We start from the raw sequence: 17,826 nt of genomic DNA, 5'->3' as shown, positions 1-17,826 counted from the left end.
TGTACACACACATACATGTACACACACACTGAATGTGTGTGTCCATAGGGGTATGAGAATGAAAGAGAGAGAATTAACACAGACAGGCTGAATTGCTATCTTTACATCATTTTCCAAATCTGCCCTTTTCTCAGATAATGACTGCAAAATTGCACAGTCTCAGGCCATCACCTGCCGCATAGGCCTCCACACCTATCGCTGACTGGGTACTCTGCGCCTGGGCCTTGAAGCCAACCTTAGCCTCTTATAGAGGCTGAAACAACGACGCTCTCCCTTTGTCACGCTTGCACTGGGCACCAGCTGCATGAGTGCAATGGAAGTGTGAGCAGAGCAGGCTGCTTCATTATGACAAATGAGGCACCATCCCACCAGCCTCAGTCTGTCCTTAGCTATCCCCCACCTGCCAGACTTCTTGCTTACAACCAGTCTATGGTGTGGCACTGGCTGTCAGCTTCCTCCTTCTCAGTCTCAATTTTGCTTTTGTAAAACTCAGCAATTCATCCCTCTTCACAGGGAACTCTGGGAATTGTCGCTGTGTGAGTGGAATAGGGGTCTCCTAACAACTCTTAGCACCCTTAACAAACTACAGTTCCAAGGATTCTTTGAGGGGAAAGCCATGACTGTCAAAGCGGCATAATAGTGCTTTGAATATGTGGTGTGGATGGGGCTTAAGGTAAGGTCAGAGTAGCACACTCACCAAAATTCTAAGGAAATTCTGAAGAAAAAGTTAGCTGTGTCTGTCATTGCTGCTAGCTCCATCTGCTGTTGGCCTCCCTGCTTTCTGCCCTCCCAGTCCCAATCGGCACCAGCAACCATTGAATGTGTGAGCCTACCTGTCAGCCAGGGCTGTGCCAGAATTTTGAAATGTATCACTTCCCTATTTGTTAAGTATTTTGAATTGCCGTTTACTTCGAAAGGAGCGTTAAGCATGTGCTTAAGAAACCACATTTCTGCCTCCCTTCCCCCCCATTTAGAAGAAATACATGAATACATTTTTATTTTAATTTAACATCTCACTACTAAAATTCAAAGAATATATTTAAGTTTCAAACATGATGACTTACTTTGCAGACACTGTCCTCTATTTGAAGGAGTCCTCCATTTGAAGTCAGCTGTCTGGCTTAGAGATGTGAAGGCCGGGGGGGGGGGGATGGAAAAATTCAGGAAAAAACTCAGCCCCCCCCCCCAAAATGGGGATGAATGAAACAAACTATGGAAAAAGCAGTCCCCCCCCAATTTTCCTGTTTTTCTTCCCTAGGCCAGGGGTGGCAAACCTTTGGCACTTTAGATGTTGCTGAACTACAATTCCCATAATCCCCAGCAAGCATGGCCCATGGGCAGGGATGATGGGAGTTGTGATTCAGCAACATCTGGAGTGCCAAAGGTTCACCACCCCTTCCGTAGGCATTCATGTCTCGTCTGGCTCAAGTCCAGTTTAAACATAAAGAGCATAAAAAGGAGAGCAGAAGGGGCCTTCATGTTGCTCGTCAATAGTTAGCACCTAGACTGAGCAGGCACCCAGGTCACAGTTTTTCCCATGGTGGTAAGCTATATTTCTATTTAAAAAACAGTCATTATTTCTAAATTGGCATCTGTACATATAAATTAGCAAATGCAAGTTATATGGAAATTGGTGTCATATTCCGTTCTCTTTCTGGGTATGCATAAGCAGTGGCAGATCCCATTTCATGTTTGCAAAGCTGTCAGCTCTGATTTCCACATAAAGCATACGGTACTGTGTGGTGCTCCAAAGAGGTTGCCAAGTTCCAGCAGCTAGGGACAAAGTTGTTATACATCAGACCCCTTGTAACTCCAAAGCCAAGAACAGAGTCTCTACCCATCACTCATCACAGACGTAGTTCATACTACCATAACTGAAACAAAAGGCAAAGTAAGGCCTGTCACTAGTCCTTCTGATGTCACAGTAGGGTCTTTGCTGATTTGACTAGTATCACACACTCTTATTGCAATTGGCTCATGTACCACAAGCCTAGCAAGCCCTGGGCTGCACAATCTGTATTCCAAAATCCATTGGAAATTTGTGTCTGAATGAAAGAGCACCTGAGTGTATATTAGCCAAGGGTTTTTAATCACTAGGCCTATGTTAACCAAATGCATTCAAACAATACCTCACTGGTACAGATTGGTTGAGCAGCCTCAGAACCTTTCACTGGAAAGGGACAGAGGTAGCCATCTGCTTAGAGCAACACCTCTGTGCTATATTTGGCAGACAAAAGTGGGCTATAATGCAGGGGAACACCTGAGTACTGGGGAGATATGATGCTTACAGTGGAATTATGAAGCTAGAAAAATGAAGACTATTTATTAATTAATTGAACCAGAAACCTTTGAGTATATCAAGCAACCTACATTCTGTGATAATTTTAGATGTAGTCATCCCTTGAGTTTTTTTCAGGAAGCAATGACTGTACTTTCACATCAATCCCTTTATAGTACTTGGCAAGAGATAGGCTAAGCACTAACATAAAAAAAAAACCTCTAGGCAAGCATTTGAAATAATCCCCATATTAGTTACCCTGCAAGACAGGCCATTTTCTTATCCTGAGTCCCTTCAGATGTTGCTAGACTCCCCACTTGCATTAGCTCTAGCCAACATGGCCAGTGGTCAGGGATGACAGGTCCAATGGTGAGCCAAGCAGCACCTGGAAGGGTACAGGCTAGCCATCACTGTTCTAGACCACTAAATTATACCAGCGCATGAGTCCATTTAAGGCTATTTACAGCGTAATCCAATACAACTCCTGAATTCAATGGAATTGTGTTTTTTAGCTTTGATTTTCCTGTGCTTGTTCAGTGCAGCCCTCCATGGCATTTGAAATTGTGAAAAGACAAACTCAGCATTTATTTATTGGAAGAACTTTTAATCCCACTCTCGGGCTCTCAGACTGGCTTACAGTTCACTAAACAAACCCAGTCCTGACTCTCAGGCTTACAATCTAAAAAGGGCATGACAAAAAAGGAAAAGTGGATTGGGAGGGAGGAGAAAAGCAAACTCAGGTACAAGTTCTTCGTTAACAAAGTCATCTAATCACCAGCTGGGTGGAAAAGCTCAAGGAGAGGACTGGTGCCAAAAGCTGCTTGTTTGTCCACTGCACCAATGGAATGGCCCTGCATCTCTTCCTTTCTGTCTTCTGATGCAGCCTGATGGAATGGGTGCTGCTAGGTGTCAGTTGAGGGAGGGCAAAGGCTGGCTTTGGCATAACTGAAGCTGATGGTGGTCCTGCATCTTCCTCATCCCTCCTGCTACACCTGATGCAATGACTGCGGCTTGGTGCCAGGCACTGCCTTTCTTATACAATTAGAGTCCCCCAGCCATTTCAGTTTAGTTAACAACTTAGCATCTTGTTGGAGAACAAGATGCTGGACTAGATGGTCCTTTGGCCTGATCCAGCAGGGCTCTTTTATTTTCTTAGCAGTGTTAAAATATGACTTGGGTATTTTTGGTATTCACTACTTAACACTTCTTTGGCTTCTGTGATGTTATCTAACACCTACTGATTCTGACATTCTGTATGTAATAAACTATCAAGGAACAACTTCCTACAACTTCCTGGAAGTTTCATTCTGAAGTCTAAAGACAAAAACAATTTCCTTGTTTATTTTACAGCAGTAGGCCCTTTGCCCTCCTGTGGCCAATCATTGTAGCTGCAAATGAATATTCTTGCAAGCTGTGTCATATCATCCTATTGTCCACATATTGACTGTCCCATTAGATTCATCTGCTGAGTCATAGATCAATGGGGCCTTGCGTTGGACTGGACTGTGGCCACAGATCCCAAATCCTTCATGAGTGATCTATGAGGAAGAGATTATAGCGTATTCAACAGAATACAACATGTAGGGTTTGGAGACAATGAGCTATACAAGACACTGTATATGAGCTTTGTGTGAATTTAGGTTGAGCTGTCAGATAATCTATGATGCACAGTGTTGATCATCCACCCTCCACCCTTCAAACTCAGCTTCTTTAGGAGGACCTTCTGATCTTTGGGTTGGGCTGTGTGGGTTGGGGGGTAGCTTCTACTTTGTTGCTTAGTTTTATTGCTTGTTTTTTGATGTTTATATACTTTTATGTAAACATAAAAAAGCAATAAAACTAAGCAACAAAGTAGAAGCTACCCCCCAACCCACACAGCCCCCTTTAGGATGCACACCTTAACGTGGTGAGGGGGTTTGAGAGTGTTGAAGAGCAGTGCCGTCAGGAGTCTAGACCAAGAGGCTAGACTCCTAGCAAGGACACCCATGGCAGAATGGTCAAAGCTGAGACACCAGACTAAGATGCATCCAAACTCAGAGGAAGGCAATGGTAAGCCACCTCTGAATACCTCTTACCACGAAAACCCTATGAACAGAGTATCCAAAATGCAAAACGAGATAGTGCTGGAAGATGAGACCCCCAAGTCAGAAGGCATTCACCGAGCTACTGGGGAAGAACAAAGGACAAGTACGAGTAGCGCTGTGACTAATGACACAGCTGGGTCAAAGCCGAAAGGAAGCCCAGAGGCTGATGCGCACAGATGCGAAAGGAGAGTCTGGAGTTGTATGACGCACACAATAGGAACATGGAATGTGAGAAGCATGAACCAGGGAAAGTTAGAAATTGTCAAGCAAGAAATGGAGTGTATCAACATTATAATACTTGGCGTGAGTGAATTAAAATGGACTGGAATGGGACATTTTCAATCAGGCAACTACAAAATATTTTATGCAGGAAATGAGAAATCAAGAAGAAATGGGGTTGCTTTAATAGTGAGAAGTGATGTAGCAAAAGCAATTAGGAGCTCAACGCAAGGTCTGAGCGAGTGATATCAATGATATTAAATGGGAAACCTATTAACATAACCATCATCCAAGTCTACGCTCCAACATCAAAAGCAGCAGAAGAAGAATTGGAGAGATTTTACACAGAAGTACAGGAGGAAATTGATCACACACCAAAACAAGATATGATGATAATCATGGGGGACTGGAATGCAAAAGTAGGGAACAGATAAGAATTAGGAATTGTGGGGAAATGAGGCTTAGGTGACAGAAATGAAGCAGGAGAAAGACTTATTGAATTCTGTGAAGCCAATGATTTGTTTCTTGCCAACACATTTTTTGAGCAACCGAAAAGACGACTGTACACATGGACATCACCAGATGGCCAATATAGGAATCAAATTGATTATATAATTGGAAACAGAAGATGGAGAATTTCCATACTTTCTGCAAAAACAAGACCAGGAGCAGACTGCGGTACAGATCATAAACTGATCATATCGAAAATCAGAGTAAAGCTAAAGAAGAAGAACAAAGCACTCATAATGCCAAAATACAATTTAAATAACATTCCAGAAGAATATAAAGATCAAATAAGGAACAGGTTTGAGGCTTTAAACTTAGTTGACAGAGAACCAGAAGAACTATGGACTGACGTCAGGGACATTATCAGAGAAGAATGCAAAAAGACAATACCTCTTGTTAAAAAGAGAGAAAGACCTCAATGGATGACTGAAGAAACTCTTAAAATGGTTAAAGAGAGAAGGAAAGCAAAAGCAAAAGGAGATAGAAACATGGTTAGAACCCTAAATGCAACTATACAACAACTAGTACGTAGGGACAAAGAAAACTATTACAATAGTTATTGTATAGAAATAGAAAAGGACAACAAAATGGGAAGAACAAGAACCCTATTCCAAAAGATTAGAGAAATGAAAGGGAAATTTAAACCACAAGTAGGGATGTTGAATAATCAACAGGGGAACACACTGACTGACAGAGATGAAATAAAAGGAAGATGCAAGCAATACACTGAAGAACTCTATAAAAGAGATGACAGGATGACAGATTCATTCACGGAGGAACCATATGATGAAGGACCAGAAATTTTAGAATGTGAGGTGAAAGCTGCTCTTAAAATTCTTGGAAGAAACAAATCACCAGGAATAGACAGCATACTAATAGAGTTGCTACAAGCTACTGATACTGAATTTGTCAAAATTTTGACAAAAATCTGTCAAGAAATATGGAAAACTAAACAATGGCCCACAGACTGGAAGCATTCAATATACCACTTCCAAAGAAAGGGGATCTCAGAGAATGCAGTAATTATCAAACTGTTGCCTTAATATCCCATGCAAGTAAAGTAATGCTCAAGATTCTACAACAAAGGCTCTTACCATATATGGAGCGAGAAATGCCAGACTTCCAAGCTGGATTTAGAAAGGGAAGAGGCACCAGAGATCATATCACAAACATACGTTGGATAATGGAACAGAGCAAGGAATTTCAGAAGAAAATCACCCTGTGCTTTATAGACTACAGCAAAGCCTTTGACTATGTAGATCATGAAAAACTATGGAATGCTTTAAAAGAAATAGGGGTGCCACAACAACTGATTGTCCTGATGCGCAACCTATACTCTCCTACTGTAAGGACAGAATATGGAGAAACCAATTGGTTCCCAATCGGAAAGGGTGTGAGACAGGGTTGTATTTTATCACCCTATTTGTTTAATCTGTATGCAGAACATATCATATGGAAAGCGGGATTGGACCAAGATGAAGGAGGTGTGAAAATTGGAGGGAGAAACTTCAATAATTTAAGATATGTAGATGATACCATACTCTTAGCAGAAACCAGTAATGATTTGAAACGAATGCTGCTGAAAGTTAAAGAGGAAAGCACAAAAGCAGGACTACAGCTGAACGTCAAGAAGACTAAAGTAATGACAACGGAAGATTTATGTAACTTTACAGCTGACAATGAGGACATTGAACTTGTCAAGGATTATCAAGATCTTGGCACAGTCATTCACCAAAATGGAGACCATAGTCAAGAAATCAGGCTAGGACTGGGGAGGGCAGCTATGAGAGAACTAGAAAAGGTCCTCAAATGCAAAGATGTGTCACTGAACACCAAAGTCAGGATCATTCCGACCATGGTATTCCCGATCTCTATGTACGGATGTGAAAGTTGGACAGTGAAAAAGGCGGATAAGAGAAAATTCAACTCATTTGAAAGGTGGTGTTGGAGGAGAGCTTTGAGCATACCATGGACTGCGAAAAAGACAAATAATTGGGTGTTAGAACAAATTAAACCAGACCTGTCCCTAGAAGCTAAAATGATGAAACTGAGGTTATCATACTTTGGACACATCATGAGAAGACATGATTCACTAGAAAAGACAATAATGCTGGGGAAAACAGCAGGGAGTAGAAAAAGAGGAAGGCCAAACAAGAGATGGATTCCATAAAGGAAGCCACAGACCTGAACTTACAAGATCTGAGCAGGGTGGTTCATGACAGATGCTCTTGGAGGTCGCTGATTCATAGGGTCCCCATAAGTCGTAATCGACTTGAAGGCACATAACAACAACAACAATACTTTTATGTTTGATGTTTATATGCCTTTATTTTGTACGTCGCTCAGAGTGGCTAGGTTTCCAACCAGATGGGCGACTAATAAATCAAATTAAATAAATAAATAAATAAATAAATAAATAAATAAATAAATAAATATCTTGCAGTTTAATGTTCATTTCCATATATTTCTGTCCCTGGGCATGCAAGAAGAAGAGGAATGTGTAAATCCTACCTCAACAGCAGTGTTCTAACTATTCACAGGGCAGTCAATGGGAGCTTGGCTTACTATACGCCAACTAGAATGGTCATTATTGCTCCTGCATGATGTCAGAATCCTGAAATTCTGTACACCAGGAATGGTTAACTTGTGGCCCTCCATATGATGTTGGGTTCCTTTTCCCACCAGCTCCCGCCAGCACAGTCAATGGTTAGGAATTAGAGTTGATGTTCAACAACATTTAGAGTGCCATGAGTTCTTCATCCCTCGTATACAGATTTGTATCTAATATTCCTGATACTTCAGTTAGCCAAAACACTACTACTATAGACAGTGGTGGCTGGTGCCTATTGAACCCAAAGAGAATCGAGCAGATAACACTGAGACTAGAGGAGGAGGAGGATGCTGAAGGCAGTGCCACACCCTGGACTGATAGTACGTAGGAAGGCAGGCAGGTGGGGGTTGGCTGAGGACAGACTGAAATTGATGGGGTGGTGCCCCTTTTGCCCTCATGGACCAGCCTCCACTGACTATAGAAACTAAAGGTTTCTGTTTCAGACCTGTACCTTTTTGTGTATTTTGATGCTGACAAAATTATGGGGCTTTTTTTTGGACCATATATTTTTTAATGTTTTACATGTTTGAAGCCTACATCTAAAATGGAATGGGTGAATGAGTGATGAACAGGTGTTTTAAAATATGTTTATTATACTGGTGCACTCATCTCAGAACCCAGATTGGTTTCAGCTACTTGGTCAGTATATACTCTGTAGCAAACCTAGGTTTCTTGGTGTGTAATGGTGTGAAATCAACAGGAAAGACAGGCCATTCATTCCATTTTACATAGATATAGTGCAGATTTTTTTTTTTTTTTTGCTTTTGGTAGCTCTTCAAATTCACAGTATATGTCATGAAGGAGATATGGATAATTTGTGACAGCTGCTTCAAATCTACATGACAAACTCTAGAGTTCTTTATTTTTTGAGTGATCAAAGCTAGAGAGTTCTTTAGCTGTTGCACTGTTAATATTTCCTGGAAATTAGGATGGTCCTTCTATCTCCTATTAAAATGATGCAGCATCTGGATTAATCTAATCCAATGTGTGGAACATCTCTATCAGTTTTGCAGTTGTGCTGGAGATGTTTCAGTAAGCTTGGGCAGGGGAGAAGAGTCTCTTTGGAGTAACTTACTGTATATTAAAGTTCTGCAAGAAGTCATGGAATATAGCTAATAGATATCTCATATTTTGAATCATATGAGGGAAGGTTACAACATTGGGACCTTTTTATTTTAGAGAAAATATGAGTAAGAGGAGACATTTTCCATAGTTTAACTATGCATGGTGTGAAGAATTATTTTCTTTTGTCTGTCCTGAATCTTCCAACATTCAGCTTCATTGGATGTCCATGAGCTAGTATGAGAGAGGGAGAAAAGCTTTTCTCTATCCCTTTTCTCCACGCCATATACACCTCTATCATGTCTCCTTTTACTTGCCTTTTCTCTAAAGTAAAAACCCCAAATGTTGTAAACTTTCTTGATATGGTTCAAAATATTGGACCGCATTCAGCCAACTCATTGTGCTAACTTGGAAACCAGCGCAAGGATTCCCACTAGCACAATAATACTTTCTCCCCTTTCTTCCCACCATGCACCCTTGCACCATCCCCAAACAAATTTCCAATCATTTTATTTTCTTTTGTTCCAATGAAGAACTCCATCTTATGCATTCCAAACAGGCTAGCCTCCCAACCCATCCTATCCTAGCCCAAACCCTTCTCTTTCCAGCTAATCCTATTAAATCAAGGCAAGAAACAAATATCCCCATCCCTGACAAAATGATCATGATGAGTAAATGACCAACAGGACAAATGATGACATGGCGCATCTAGAAAGAAAGGGAGTTGTGCACCCATGCATTCCAGCATGGCTTCCAGGCAGGTCCTACCACTTTACGTAGTGAGATGGTTGCCTCTGGTAGCAGATGCTAGGGTTTCATGTAGGGGAACATTCCCTCCCCAACCATTCCTGCTGAGCATGCTGAAAAACAGTATGTGCCATGTGACCTGCTCTGTACCATTAAGCTAGCTTGTTGCCCTCAGGTTAGGTGCAAGACACTGTCTTGCCACCAGTGTTGAAGTAAGATTCACAGCCATTCCGGTCAGCTTCTGTACATGGAATAGGAAGGGAGTGCCATTTTGTTCTTCACTCTTGGCAGCAAAATGTCTTGGCCCAGCCTTGGGTGGCTCTCATTCATTCCAGTGGACGCACTGTTGTGCAGGACATGTTCTTTGTGGATTGTGCCCAATACGTTTCTGTATTCTTGCTATCAAACTAGAAAAATAGTCTAATATAGTTGAATGCAAGTATGACAATGGTTCCTTTAATAATATAAGTAGGTAATGCAAATTGCCTATTTAATTTTATAGGAGTGTTAACAACACATTTTCTACTTCTATTGCTTCTCTTTTTTCACACAATATGTTTTTTCATACCCGATTGGAGATCCCCAATTGTCTCTGTGGGTGTCTGAGGCAATATTTGTAGTAATTATCCTTCTCTGAAGGAAGCCTAGGAATGTAGTTTGGGCCATTACTGTTCTCTTCACAGCTGCCCAAACACCATTAAGAAATCAAAACACTGTGCGTTGCATTTTGAGCACCAGTGCAAAGATGAAGTCTCACCTCTTCCCACAGGGACTGTGAGGCAAACAATTAGCTGAACGAGTCTGACTAAATGAATTGTGTATTCCCACACTATCAAAATATGGTAGTGTCTCTTACATGTATTCTGTGACTCTTACAAATAAGAAATTGAAATGGAAAAAATGTTAATTTTTAAGATTAAACAGAACGTTCTGCATCTCTGTTCAAGAGAGCGTCTCTAAAGAAGAGGTGGGGAACCTGTAGCCCTCCAGATGGTGGATAAGAAAGTCTATTAGCCCTCACCAACATGGCCAGTGATCAAAGATGATGGGAGCTAGAGTCCAACAACATCTGGACTCTAGAGTGTCTCCGAGCCCTGATCTAAAAAAGTATGCACTCTTTCTTAAGTCCTTTGAAATTGGGCCTGTCGTTTGAAAAGTTTTTATAATAGGGATGAGAGGATCATAGGGTTGGCAGGGACCCCAAAGGAGTCCAACCTCCTGTCAATGCAGCAAATCCACTACTACAGCACTCCTGATAGATGGCCATCCATCCTCTTAAAAACCTCTAATGAAGGAGAGCCCACTACCTTCTGAGGCAGACTGCTCAACAGTTAAACACCTCCTACCACTAGGAAGTTTTCCCTAATGTTTTGTCCAAATCTTTTTTCTTGTAATTCAAACCCACTGATTCATAAGAACGTAAGAACACCCCTGCTGGATCAGACCAAAGGCCTATCTATTACAGCATTTCTTTTCTCACAGCAGCCAACCAGAAGCCTATGGGAAACCCACAAGCAGGATCTAAGTGCAAGAACACTTTCCTACTTGTGATCCCCAACAACTGGCATTCAGAGACATACTGTCTCCGACAGTGGAGGCAGAACATCATGGCTAATAGCCATCGATAGTCCTATCCTCCATGAATTTGTCTAATCTTTTTATAAAGTCATTCAAGCTGGTGGCCATCCCTACATCTGCGGTGAGAGAATTCCATAGTTTGTGTTGTGTGAAGAAGTACTTTCTTTGTCTGTCCTGAATCTTTCAACATTCAGATTCATTGGATGGCCCCAGGTTCTGGCATTATGAGAGGGAGATAAGCTTTTTGCTATCCTCTTTCCTCACTGAAACCCAGCACAGAGGAATAGCCAGAGGCTCAAGAGGAATAGCCAAGGGTGCTGTTCTTCATTCCCTGCATCTGCAACCTGAGGCAATTGCCTCACTCTGTCCCAATGCAATATGTGTGTGTGTGTGACACACACACACACACACACACACACACACAGGAGGGAGGGAGGGATTGTAATTGACTTTTGTGCTAAAGTAGAATAGTGAATGTTCTTTAGATTCATAGTATATTAATAATATCATCTCAAATGAGCTGAAAAATAAAACAAAGACTGACTCAAATAACAGGAAGAATCTACTGAATTAGTAGTCTGCCTACATAAGTTAATTAATATAATTTTCAGTAAAAGATGCTTCATAATAAAGAAGTCAGTTGTCAAAACCTTTCTATAATAAGGCTGCTGTTAGTTGGTGAACTGGTTAGATGGAAAGCTAGTTTGAGTGACACTTAATTTAGCTTTCCATCTAGCCAGTTTACCAACCAACAGCAGTCTTATTATGGAAAGGTTTCGACAATTGTCTGCATACTGATTAGTGAGTGGCTGGCACTTTCCCCCTTCATGCTTTCATAGTGTTATCCATTTTCTCCTCACTGCAAATCTTTTGCTGTCTTGGCATTCCCAACATAAAGCTAATGTTTAATGTTGTCTTCTTTTAATATACTTAGATATACCACATTTTTACTTTTTTAAAAACAACAACACCATATACCACAACAATAACAAACATTTCATAAATGATACATAAGCATGAAATCACTTGCAGCTTGCTTTGCAACATAAATGGTTTGGCTTTTAGCGGCTGTTTTTGGTGTTTGTTCTGGGGCTGGATATTCAGTGTTTCAGGTGATTTGGGATGAATACTTTAAGTATATTTGTACTGCTTTTATGAATATTTTTATTATTCTCTTGGAATCTTGGAATTGTCGTTGATCACAAGCTGAATATGAGCCAACCGTGCGATGTGGCTGCAAAAAAGGCAAATGCTATTTTAGGCTGCATTAACAGAAGTATAGTTTCCAAATCGTGTATTAGTTTCCCTCTATTCAGCACTGCTTAGGCCTCATCTTGAGTACTATGTCCAGTTCTGGTCTCTGCACTTCAAGAAGGATGCAGACAAACTGGAACAGGTTCAGAGGAAGGCAACAGGATGACCAGGGGACTGGAAACAAAGCCCTATGAGGAGAGACTGGGCATGCTTAGCCTGAAGAAGAGAAGACTGAGGGGAGATATGATAGCATTCTTCAAGTACATGAAAGGTTGGCACACAGAGGAGGGCCAGGATCTCTTCTTGATCGTCCCAGAGTACAGGACACAGAATAATGGGCTCAAGTGGCAGGAAGCCAGATTTCGACTGGACATCCGGAAAAACTTCCTAACTGTTAGAGCCATACGACAATGGAACCAATTACTAGAGAGGTAGTGGGCTCTCCAACACTGGAGGCATTCAAGAGGCAGCTGGACAGCCATCTGTCGGGAATGCTTTGATTTGGATTCCTGCATTGAGCAGGGGTTTGGACGTGATGGCCTTAGAGGCCCCTTCCAACTCTACTATTCTATGATTCTGTGATTATTTAGTTTTGTGTTTTTTACTTACGTTGTAAATCACTTTGGGACTTCTTTTGGTGGTGTGAAGTGATAAATAAATTTAATAAACTAATTCACTACATGATAACAGACAAACAATTTGGTGTTTGAAATATTGGGGCCTATGCATAGGGGTCTCTAGTTTTAAATATATGCCCACTGATTGTGGAGCACAGTGAAGTCGGAATCATGTGGGTTAACCTGTATGGTTCATAGGGATGAGGATTAGTTTAAATTACCCCAACCCAGAGATCTGTACTCTGGACACAAGAGTTTAGATGCATACAGTGTGCTCTGCTGACTGAACAGATTCCAGATTCATTTAAAGAGTGACAACAGTCTAACTGTGCAGTCTTGTCTGTGCATGGGTTTGATGCGTCAACTAAAATGAAAGAGACACTACAGGATCCTGGATCAGGAGATGTTTGGATCCTGCCCTATGGCTCCATGTTGATAATCTGCCCTACTATATTAAAAGCATAAATTATGTTTGTGAGTGCCTTTCAAGCTATATTGCTGAAAGTAAACAGTGTTTAGAATTACACTCTCTCTCCTCCACCCTCACCATTCAAAATGTTGATGCAAGAGATAAAAGATGGGGCAAGAAGGTCATCCGGTCCTCCAAATTAGCAAGATGAGAGATGAAATCCAGCGAGATGTAATTAATGGTCTGGTTGCCAAATTAGAGCTGAAGACAAGTAATTGAGCAAAACACATCACTGACACTTAGCTGGAATCAACAGGACACCATTTAACAAGCACCCTGAGCTTTTCAGCAGGCTTTCAAACACAAGAGTCATGAAGCATTAGGAACTCCTGTCCAAAACTGAACCTCACAAAATTATCTGCAGATTAAATGAGTCACACAAAATTTGGTTCTCATTGAGGCAGTGAATCTGTTTGTGGGTTCTACCACTCAGATTGCAAGTGGGGGCCCACATCAGTGAATGCTTCTCTATAGGAAAACCAAGTGGTTTCGTTTAGTCTCGTCTTCATTCTGACAGCCTAGTGTGCTATATGCAGAGATTGGTTTTGTGGTTTTGTATGGAGAAGCATTCAGTTATATGAATATTATGGGCCCGGGGCCAAGCAATGAAGCTGAATTTTGGAAGATTCAGAATGGAAAAAATAAAGTATTTCTTCACACAGTGCATAGTTAAACAGTACTTTATTTTCAAGTGGGGAAACATAATTAGGGAACCACTGGATTAGCCAAATTCATGGAGGATAAGGCTACCAATGGCACCATATTCTTTCCCTGCGTTGAATTATATTTCTTTCTGAGTTTCCCGTTTACATGCACTGCCCCAGCTAAGGTACAGTAACACTACTATTTGCAGGATCTTGTGTACTGAGCAGACGGTGAGTGCTGATCTCCTGTTGCAGAGGTGGAGAACCTTTGGCTCTCCAGATGTTGCTGAATAGCAACTCCCATCATCCCAGAAAGCATGGCCAATGGTCAGGGATGATGGGAGTTGTAGTTCAGCAACATCTGGAGGGCCAAACTTTCCCTGCCCCTGGCCTATTATCAGGCCAGGCATCAATAGCTAACACCTTGGGGCATTTACCAGGGCCCATGTACCCCAGCAAAACCTACTGGGGCTAATATCTTGTCCACCCATTCTCCCAGTACCTACTGTCATTTGGGTCCTCCAGTGGAAGTGCAGCTGAAGCTGCCAGTTTCTCCCTTATGCTCACAAAGGTGCTTGGAGGCTGGCTTACTTGGTAGTGATGCTGTAATAGTCTGAGAGCCCATTGGCTTGTCAGCTCCTGGTCCACTACTGCCATTATCACTGGGTAAGCTTACTTGCTAGTGATATAGATGGTGAAGGTGACGGTCACACCACCACCATCTGGGGCCCAACTGCCAACAGGTGCTAGTTGGTGCCAGGGCGCTCACTTGGGGCAGCCTATTATGCAGGTGGGAGGAAAGGAAGTACCTTGAATCAATCTCCAAATGTTCTAAATAGGTGTTCAGGAGCATCAAATAGTTTCTGCAGACTGCACTATGACACCCCTCCCCACATTTATTAGAATATGATTGGATATGATTGTTTAAGTCTCAGTTGTCATACTTTCCTCCAGATCTCTTTTATAGCACCAGCCAAAACATAATTTCTTTCGAACCTGTCTGGGGATTTTAAATTATTGTTTTAAACTTAACTAATAAATGCTTGTTGCCTTTTTCAAAGCAATGGCACACAACCATTGGATTCAAAATTTGAGTTTGAGATATTATTCTTCTGGCACAAAAGTGTTTTCAAAAGGTTACTCTTGTTTAAATGAAAACCATTACCAAGCATAAAACACAGACACAAATGACACATCCTTTTTCATCATTCCAGGATGATATGTGGGCAGATTTTCTGACATGCAGCCCTTTAACACCTGTCTGATGTTTTAGTCATACATATGCTCTATCCAAGCTCTCACCATGGCTAGCGAATGTTGAACTGCAAACACTTCTGCCATATGCATTCTGCAGACTAGAATGCCCCCCTCTAATGCAACAAAATATTTTAAAGTACGTTTTGATGCATCTGGCTAAGAACTCTGTTGCAGTTTGTGGATGATTCTTTCCTTCAAAAATGCTATAGTTTACTGTGTAGGAGTATAATCTGATAACAAAGCATCCAGATGTCATAGGCAACCTTTCCCTCTATTTATCCATTTAATCAATTAAGTGGCCGTTCCTTCAGTACAAATCTCGTTTAAAACTCTCACAAGATCAAAATTCTCCAGTTCAGGATTATTGAAACTGTTTAATAGATCAGTGAGCAACTATTAATTTGCATGTTACAAAATCAGCTATGTCCGCTCACTAGGAAGCAGTAGAAGTCAAACTGAAAGACTGATTTTATGTAAGTATGCAGCATTATCGTATCTAGAGCTGAAAGTTTTAGATATGGTGAATCTCTGGTCTCCAAACAGTATAGGCAAGATGTTTTTCACTTTAGTTAGTTTTTTGGACTCAGAAGAAGCGTAACGACTCTTTTTTTGATTGCCTTATTCTCACTAACCATACTCTTACCTTCTTTTAATTAGACCATTCAAAATGTTTTGGTATGGAAATTCCTGATTCCTGGTGGTAGTTTTTCAGTTTTTCATCTTGTCTCTTGTTATAGCCATATCCCTAGGCCAGAACAGCGGGAATCATTCAGTCCTGTGTCCTGAATGATGCTATGAGCTGCTGTAGTTTCTCCCTGCCTTATCCATTGGCTGCAGCTGTCAGCAGGTACAGGCCGTATGCAGTTTTAAATTAGCCAAACAAGTTGGTTCCGCTATGCCACTGACCTGTACTGTCAGACAAAAGAGTTACATTCATGGGTTAAGTGACATGTGAAAGTTCCCTATAGCATACCTGGGCTGGTAATATTCAGGGGCCTGGATCCATGCTTATTAGAGCTATTAGAGCTATGGACAAGTTCCTCGTTGGTCATCTGCTGTGCCCACTGGCCTGTGTGTGCTGTTGTTAAATGCCAGATCAGCACACAATAAGACCACACTCATCCATGATTTGATCATGGATGAGGGTGTAGATTTGGTGTGCATTACTGAGATCTGGGTGGGTGAGCTGGGTGGAGATGATCTGGCCCAGCTTTGCCCATCTGGATATTCAGTACAACATCAGAACAGGCTACAGGAACAGGGGTGGGGTTTGCTGTGGTCTACAGAACTTCCATCTCTGTGTGGGCCTGCAAACTAGGGCTGCTGCTCATGTACTGTCCACCCTGCTGCCTGGGATCTTCTCTGACCAAGCTCTAACTTGATGTTATTGTCACATGTCAGAGCATGCTCAACATCCAAAATCACCCCAAGATAACTAATTGTTAATTGTCTGAATCCACTGAAGCAGGAAGCAGGAAGGTGGATCACTATGTGATGGCTAGTGATGGAAGTTTGATTGTATGAAGACACAGCCATAGAAATGACTTGCCCATTAGAAGGTAATCACAATATCTGCAGGAGGATTGAGAAAAAGGGACAGAATTACACAAATGTATGTTATTTGCAAAATCAAGGAACTACAATTATAGCTAGATCCTATATGTACTGATTCAGTAGTCCTGAGTTCAATGGGACTTACTCTCAACTCAAGTGACTGTTTATCATATTGTGTCCTTTGGCACTGTGTTCCAGAGTTCCAAGATATCACCTATGCATTCTTGCTAGAACTCTATACAAGAAAATATTTCCTTTAGATAAATATTTGCTTTAGATTCAGAAGTGGATGAAATGTGTAGTTTGCAAGCTATTTTATTTCACTTGTTATCAAACTTATTCACTAAAAGAAGAAATATAACAGCTATTACTGGCATTTAGAGCACCAACTCATTCATACTGCTTGGGTTAGCTTCTCAACACAAATGCACTCATTTCATGGCATCACGCTGTGCTCACCAGACTGTGAGATGTCATCAGTTATGACATTGCATCGTTATGTGGGTAACTCAGTTAACAATTATGATAACAGGTGTCTCTTGGATCATGAAGGTATGCCCAACTATTTCATTTCACAAACCAATCCCATTTATGTGCATGCCAAAAGGGGAATCCTGCCCTAGAACAAATAGACCAGAGATCATTTAAAACAAAACAGATTATCCAATAATTAATAGTGATACCTCGTTCAAACAGGGCAGCAGAAAGTCTCCACTAGGAACCAAATAAAGGAGTATTCTATGATCTTGTTCCAAACTATAATACACAAAGATCATAAAGTGAAATACCTCTGGGGGAACCCTCATGAAAAATGTCAGCATGACAATGCAAAAATATTTCGGGTACAGGATAGAATTACAAATGGAACACTGAATTACTGCCTGCTTTTGCCTAGAAAAGGAGCACAGGTTAATGGTAGAGCACAGGCTTTGGAAGCAGAATGTC

Source organism: Rhineura floridana, chromosome 1 (assembly GCF_030035675.1).
Source record: "Rhineura floridana isolate rRhiFlo1 chromosome 1, rRhiFlo1.hap2, whole genome shotgun sequence".
In the NCBI taxonomy this organism is placed as follows: Eukaryota; Metazoa; Chordata; class Lepidosauria; order Squamata; family Rhineuridae; genus Rhineura; species Rhineura floridana.
Note: the sequence above shows the minus strand (reverse complement) of the source record.